Raw genomic sequence first — 8,528 nt, forward strand, 5'->3', positions numbered from 1 at the left:
GAAGATTACATTCCGTAGAGGCGCCCCAACCTAAAAAACATGAAAAATTCGACAGAAACAAAATGGCGGCCACTTGAAAATAAAGTATCGTTTTTTCGAATGATTTTTCCACTTTGACAGGCTGTGAAAAAATCGCTAATGATCAAAATATTGCGATTTTGTAGGTTACAGCGCCCGAGAATGTTGTCTTCCTTTAGGCGGGCAAAACCCGAAGTTGATTGGTTCAGTGGTTTAAAAACGAGAATGCCCGCAGATCCGAAAAATCTTGTTACGAGAAAGCCGCCATTTTGGACGCCATTTTTGACACCTTGCGCTCGAAATTTTTTATTTTATAGATGAAACGTTAATAAACATTTTGCAAAATTTAGTTTAGTCATTTTACTGCTTCAAAAAAAATATTAAACATTAGGTACTTTTGCCACAATTATATAAGAGGATCCCCTCAATAAGCATCGCTTACTGTTCGGACTGCTTGCCGTTTTATTCTCATTTGTCTAGCAAAATTGCCATCAGTACCGTGATGGAGCTCAGAAATGGTCCAGATACATACTGTCGATTGTTTGCTGTTGTCGGGGCAGACGACCAAATATTCTGTTTTTGGAAATTAACAAGCATAATGCTCGAAATAACTTCTGCTGTCTCTCGAACTACCAATCACACCTCCTCTTTGCAGGCCACAAATACAGTACATGAGAAGTATTATTGCGATGTCTTACCGACTCCATTTTACATCTTGAGCGTACGAAAAATCTGCAGCAATTTGTTTTTTGTTTTTATTCTCAAAAATCTGAATCATTCATTCATAATCTATGCAAATAACATTCGATTCAAAATAAATATGTCGTTGCAAAAATACGGCCGACATCGATGTGCATTAACCGCCCAGTTAAGGCCGCCAAAAAATAAATTAAGAATATATGATTGGCCGGTTCGTTTTATTATGCTTGGCCAAAACCACCCAAAGTGTAGTACCGTAAAACGGGGTATCTTTGATCACCGGGGTGAATTTGATCAAATGACAGTTTTTTTCTGTAACGCACGATAAGAAGATTTCCTCTAACAAAATCATCGAAACAAAAAACAGAATTTTTTCTTAGAATGTTCAGCATCTATCGGCAACGATTATTTTGTCATTCAATATACCTTTTATGAACACAAATTAAAATCGAAAATGATACAACTCTCCTGCATCGTTTCAATCTGTTCAAACAATACCTTGTATAATAATGAAATCAATCAACTTCAATTGAAGGGGGACGGGCATAGCGTAGTTGGTAAAACGATTGCCTTGTATGCAGCGCACCTGAGTTCGATTCCCAACCCCGCACATAGGGTTGGAAATTTTTCCAAATGAGATTTATCTAACCCGAAAAGAGGCGAATGACCCTAAGGTTAAAACCTCTATAATCAAAAAAAAACTTCAACTGAACTAAAGAGTTATTTATCGCAACGGTACCTCCAATTTACGGTACTGAAAAGTTTCAAGGAATTTTGTCTGTTTCCCGGAAGATTACAAGAATGCGTCGAAGCGGTACAGTCAACCGGCAACTGCGTCAAAACGTCAGGAAGACTCAGCACTTTCGGGACGTGGTCAACAGGTAACGGTCTATTAAGCTCCGGAACTAAACCGCAAAACTAAACATTACGGCCAATACGTGTAGGCTAAAAAACTGTATGGCTAGGAACTGATCACATTCAACGCATGCATTTTTATGGAAGCTGCAAATTTGACATCAAACAGCTTCAGTGGCAGAAGTTCAATATTGCAAGATGCTTCCAAGAAATATAAATTTTCATTCGCCGAAAAATTTACCGCTAAGCTTATGATCTAGCAGGGAGTCTGTAGCTGTGGCCGGAAGCACGAATAAAACCAAAAGTTCGAATTTTTATTCGAGAGGAATACAAATCGTAAATTTACATTGCATGTTAAAACTACAATACATAGATACTCAGTCATTTTCTTATAATACCGATTTATTCTAAGCATGAATGCAAAAATTAAAAATGCTATGGCTCGAGAAAATGCAAACGACTCTACCTCTTGAGTGTATAATACGATTATACGCGTTGAGAATTATGGCGCAAGCCATAACTTTGTCTGACACATTTAGCAGCCAATCCGCAGTGCTAACGCAAGCATCTAGAGAATGTATGATAATCTGCTTCAGTATGAAATAACTTCAAAAGATTAGCTCGTAACCCAAACGAAAAAGTTCTAACATGTCTGACTATGAAACACGTACAAAGTTTTTGCCCAAACATGCACAATCGACTTTGGAAAGTTTTCCACAAATCCCTCTCACGTAGTTTCAAACCATTAACGGCAACTACGGTCGATCTTTGTTCCTTTCCAGTTTATGACGGTTGGTCGTTCAAAACAAATGCTTGTACTTTCAGTCTGTCTAATATCATACAACTATCCTCGAGACTGTGTAAAATCAAAACTCCCTTTACGCTGGTAATATAGCGTGTCATTGACCTAATTGCAACTGATGCATGGTAATACAAACCTGCGTTATGAAGCCGAACTACTCCGACGTTAATCCTCTTTCAAATAGAATCCTCCTACCATCCTGTATTGCCACGGGTTTTATCACTCATCAAACAGATGTAGTTTACACTAGACAACTCCACAAACAATAATGCGTCCCCACCGATTGCTGCGAACTGCGTGGATGTGGGTTTTCATTCAAACAACACTAATTCCGTATTAGCTTTCAACGCGTAATTTATCATGCCTAATTCCACCATCAATAATAATTTGAACAATTTAGTAGCTGGATCCAGCCAAGCTTATTACTGTCGAATGCAATTTTCTGATCACATGAGCAAATTTACTATATATTTTACGAGAGTGTTTCCCTTCGCACTAATACAAACACACGGGGACACTGGCAGTCGTTGTTGTTGATTCCGGTGAGCGAAGTTGGCTCTTCTTCGTCCCGCTTTCGGATGCTGCCATTTCAACGGAGAGCTGTTCCTGAAAGGATACTATTTCATCTGCACCGTTGGAATCCACACAAAAAACCGATAGAACGGATTAAGAAGCACTGCCGAAAATGCGCCTTCTCGCTGATCTGACTAGGCATAATTCTGACCGAATCGATATTTTCCTTCGTCTATCGGTGAACGAGGTTCTAATATCAATTTATCATATTTTTTTCGATGGCTTTTTACACAAATTTCACACAGTTTATGGGTAATCACTGATTGTTTGAAGAAAGCCTTCCTAAAACTCTAATTACATAACATGTAATACCTCGAATACACCTAGTGCCAGATTTCCCAGGAACTTTCGATGTTTCATACAAACAATTCCCCTACATTCGCACATTCATCTTGATTGACGTCGTTTCCTTAAAAACCACCCTGGGGACAACACCCCCATTCTTGTGTCGTGTCGCGCTACGCGAGCAGAGCTGGTAATAGGAGGGGATGGCTTAACAAATCTGATATCACTCGAGCCGTTCTACCGCGATGTCCACTTTCTCACTCTCGCACTAGGCCAGAACACTGCCCGATGGACAGGCTAAAATTAAAACGAGTCAAGCAGAAGGAGATTCCCGTTCCAAACGTTGGCAGGACAATCCGGCGAACCGCAGCCTCTTCGGGAAACATCTAGGTACGGCAATTGCTCACGGAATACTAGCAGAGTAGCACTAGAAGCAGTGGCAACAGAATCCTTGGCACCAGATATTCCAGCCAGCATTCAATTCATTCCGACGACGCCAAATCTCATATCAGCACACGCATATATCCTCACAGAACTAGAAACCGACTCTCCTGCTCCTGTGTATACTACATGCACGATTCGCTCGGAGAGGCTTTTCCGGTGCCGGGAATGTATCTCCGCGTGAGCAATTTTCCATTATCGCTGTAAAGTTCAAGACCATGTGGTCGTACGCCTCCCTGCCAGCAACAACAAAACAACGTGCAAAACTGTCGATTGTATGAAAAGTGTGCGAAAAGCTCCGAACGAAGTTTACTTCACAAATACAACACCAATTATGTACTGCGAGATCGTTAAGATCGTGCAGCGTGGGAAAAAGAGAGTCAGAGAAAGAGAGAGAGAGAGAGAGAGAGAAACCAGCCTCCGAACGTGGCTACAGAACAAAGATACTCGAACTGATGAATGGCTTCCTACCGCCCGACCGGCGCGGCTGGGGGTGGTTTGCTGATGGGTGGTTGGTTCAATGAGAACACGTATTGGAAGATAGTTCTACACTTGACACAAAGGTCAATTGGTTACTATTTGCGTTGTGGAAATAGTAAACCAGTGGTAAAGGGGAATGAAGGCAGAGCTTTCTTCTAAAACGAGGAAAAGGCATTCTATTTGACATGAAAATTATGCTTTGAAACCTAGAATTGTACACAAAACTAGCCGTTAACAGACGCTGGTGCCGGCTTGAAAGCTTTTACTGCAATGGCCTAATTCATTCATTCTACACCGCTCAAACAGTATCTGCAATCAGCAATCATCAATGTTATGCTTACGTGTCTGTTCTAACACACAGTAGGCTAAGAGGATATAATACGCTCCACCGCCAAAAACGTGCGAAAAATTAATTACGCCAAAACGGTCACGGAAAAAAATCCCTTAATAAATTCATGAAAACAAGATCACGATTTCGTAAACTGAAGGATTTACGAAAACTGTGACCAATTTCCTGAAATTATGAATAATAAACCTCGTATTCATGAAACTTTTTGTGTTTCCAAAAAACTAGTTCGTGTCTAATATATACGGGGGGTTACATTCGAATGCTTGGTAGGGTTACTGTGGTTGTTTTTCTTGTGATCCTTGTTCACAATACACAGCCGACAGCTAAACGATGTTCATGATTGCAGAATCTTAGTCACGATTTGCGTAATTTCTATTTCGTGGTATTTTGATCATGAGCAGAGTGATTCCTGTTCATGATTTCAGAATACTATATAGTTCCCGTGCAAATTTCATGACCATGTTGCATGAAATTGGAAATGATTAGAGATAGCTTCTAAATATAACAAGCACGCAAGATAGATGCACGGTCAAGTACTAGGAATCGTGAATTAGTTCACGAATCCATGAATAATATTTCATGATCATGTGAAATATTTTAGGAATGGTCAGTCCAGACTATTTCCCTCTCCTAGGTTGACGGGTTTGACGGTACTGCAAACATCTTCAAGCATATTTGAGCAGACACCTGCTTTAAGATGGTTATTGCATTACGCCTCGATAGTGGTGCATCGAGGATACCGAGAGGGCTTATGGGCCTTTTTTATGTTTTTTGTTATTTTATACTCTGCACCAGTCCAAACTAACAGTCAGCTTAGAGCCTGTGCACACTGGCGTGGCCGATTGGCGGGTCGCCGTGGATTGACTTTTTCTGTGGGCTGTCTTTGCAGACATTGTTCAACAGCTTAACGGCTGTCTTTTTGAGCACGGCTCGCAGTGGGAGTCATTGTGTGTCGATTTATCGATCGACCTCGTCAACGTGCACAGGCGCATTAAAAAAAATAACAGATGAAGGGTTCATTAGTTGTGTTGTGTTGTAATAATTGTAGTTTTTAGTACTAGTGTAAAATTGTTATGTGCTAGTCGTATGTCTATCAGTGTATGTATTCGTCTGAGTATTTGTGACATATGGGTCAGGGAATGGATGCAGAACTGGCTTATATGATAGAATAGTGGGTAATCCTTCTTTGGATCACTTTTTATCAGTGTTCAATTCGTGCATTCGATTCGACTCATTCGGTTGGATAAATGAAGGTACGATTAATTTATCGACGCACATCAATCATCCATTCCCGGTCAGCATAGCATGAGAAACTTTTAACGGAATGCAATTGTCGTTAATAATAAATATATCATTTTCTGGCATTTAAACGATTCCAAGTAGTTTTATTGCATTGTACATGTGTGTTGTTCAAACAATACTCAATAGTAATACTAACTCTTCTCTTTATTTCATTTTGTTTTATTTATTTTCGGTCTCATGCGTCACATTCCTATGATGGCCTCTCCGAGTTCATTCATCAAAAAAGGGTAACATTGCTGCCAATAATGACTATTCGCTACCATCAGATATCGCCAGGTTTCAGAAGAATTGAGATGTACTCCCATACTCAATTGAATCAGATAAGTAGGAACGACCAAAAACTGCAAGTAGCATATTACACATGTCTTATTTTAACACATTAAATATTATTTGTATTAACTTATTATTTCCAGGTAACACACATATTTCAACACACAACACTTCCCATACACACGTAAACATTCAAACTCGCAAATATACAAATGGTCGACAGGTGACTGGGCCAAGTGCATTCACTCGTAGGATCTATCATTTCGATGATCGCCTCGATTCTACGAAACGAGTGCACAATTAAGATGACATAAGCTAGTCTCGTCTGGTGAATGCATGTAACCTGGGAGCCCCAGGCACGACAGGACGAGACGGACAGATGACGGACTGGACTCAACGGGGCCTAGTTCAGAGTTTTAGGCATTCTTCAATGCACGGCTAGTGACATAAAAAAAGAAAGGATGTGCCATGTGGTGTGGTTGGCTATTCAAGAATTGGTAGAATTTGAAGTACTAATGTATGTCTTTCATGTGATGATCATAAATTCAGCTGTATCGTGTACCTATCTAATCTATTACGTCTCTCATATATTGTCCTTTATTTCTTCTTTTCGAGTCATATACTCCATTCTACACCCGCCTTCAGCTGGGTCAGCAAAGATGGTGATAGTGAACGTCTTAATAATCACACATTCTCAAACGCGGTCTCAAGCGGGAACCTACAAAAATGCCCTCGCGCACGCGATTGCGAATCGATCACGTCCGTAAGTCTATTCTTGATCCTAGAAGCCTAAGTCCATGCCTTCAGCTGGACCAATTAAGAAAATACGCACATACCTATTAGACAACACGTCTCATGGCGACATGACCGGGAACCCTATCGATATAAACGATCCCCCACTCTCTGCCAGAATTCTAACCGCACACCGAAAATTTAATATCAGACTCACGGTTCGCGCGACCATTCAAGAACACACGTTACAAAATCACGTCAGCGCACAAACGTTAGAGCCCCTCACGATTTTCCAAGCAACCTACGCCCACGAACTCGCAAACATGATTACACCCCGGTGATAAGGTGAAAATCTCAGCACACATAAACTTAGCAACACGATCTCAAGCGTCAACCTTCAAACTCCCGCGCTCGCGCCATCATAAATCGGGATCGTCTGGATGTCTCTATCCTCGGTACCAACAATCTAGGTCCTTGTTAATTAATAAAAAAAATTGAAAAATAACTCCCATATCCACTAGAGAAAACGTTCCATGGCGACATGACCGGAAACTCTAGTGATATGGGGTAACTCTCTCCCTGTCAGAATGTTATCCGTACACCGAAAGCTAAAGATCAAAATGACGGTCCGCGAATATATGAATGGCCGCAGGGTTTCAAAATCGAATTTATACACACGAAGTCACATACACGCGAGCACACGCGACAAACGCGTCAACATACGAACGCCGAAGCCCTTCGCGATCATCTACGCACACCTATACCCGCGATCGCGTAAACTTGATAACACTCCGGCAATTGTGTGAACATTTTAGTACTTACGAAGTTACAAACGCGGTCTCAAACGCGAACCCGCAAACGCGCGCGATCATGAATCGGTCACATCCGGAAATCTTTAGCCTTCATTCTAGCAATTTAGGTCCATACATTCAGTTGGACCAATAAAAAAAATAAAGCTCATATCCACTAGACCACGCGTTCTACGGCGACATGAATGGGAATTCTAGTAATATGTAAGAACCCACTTTCTTCTGGAATCTGAACCGTACACAAAAAATTAAGTATCAGATTCACGGTCCGCGCGCGATCATTCTAGAACACACGCGAATATGCGAAAGGCACACGGTTATGAAATAGAAATTATACACGCGAAGTTCATACACGTTAGCACACGCGATCGAGCACGTTAACGTACAAATGCTCGAGCCCTTCGCGATGATACACGCGATCGCGAGCCCCTACGCCCGCACATACCTGAACCGTACAATGAATATCACATTCAGAATCACGGCCCGCTACAATTGGCCTAATGCAGTGTTTTAGTGAGCGACATTGCCTGTCTCGTCTGCAAATTGTAGTATGTGATTCTGACGGGGAGCCCTTCCGAGAACCTAGCTCTACAGCTCCAGTAGGACAACTTTCGAAGAAAAAAAAAGGAATGGTCAGTCGTGACTATTTTACTAGAAATTATAAACCAGCTCACGAATACATGAATAATATTTGATGATTTTGTGGACTATTTCACGAGCACGAATGGTATGTCGTGACAATTATATCAGCAATCATGAATCAGTTCACGAATACGTGAAAAATATGTTATGAATTCGCGAACTATTTCACGAGTACGAATGGTAAGTCGCGACTTTAAATTCATCAATACATGAATAATATTCTATGAATTCGTGAACTATTTCACGGCAACAAATGGTAAATCATGGCTGT

At 40.9% G+C, this 8,528-nt stretch overlaps 1 protein-coding gene across 3 annotated transcripts in view; it reads right to left on the minus strand.

The window, feature by feature from the left end:
• Positions 1 to 3,630, minus strand: part of LOC131693311 (uncharacterized) — a 903,090-nt gene extending 899,460 nt beyond the window's left edge. For all 3 annotated transcript variants that reach the window (XM_058981027.1, XM_058981026.1, XM_058981028.1), the window contains exon 1: positions 2,511 to 3,630. The gene's annotated coding sequence lies outside the window, so the exon portion shown is untranslated. The remainder of the gene's footprint in view (positions 1 to 2,510) is intronic.
• Positions 3,631 to 8,528: the final 4,898 nt, after the last annotated feature.

Source organism: Topomyia yanbarensis, chromosome 3 (genome assembly GCF_030247195.1).
Source record: "Topomyia yanbarensis strain Yona2022 chromosome 3, ASM3024719v1, whole genome shotgun sequence".
Lineage (NCBI taxonomy): Eukaryota > Metazoa > Arthropoda > Insecta > Diptera > Culicidae > Topomyia > Topomyia yanbarensis.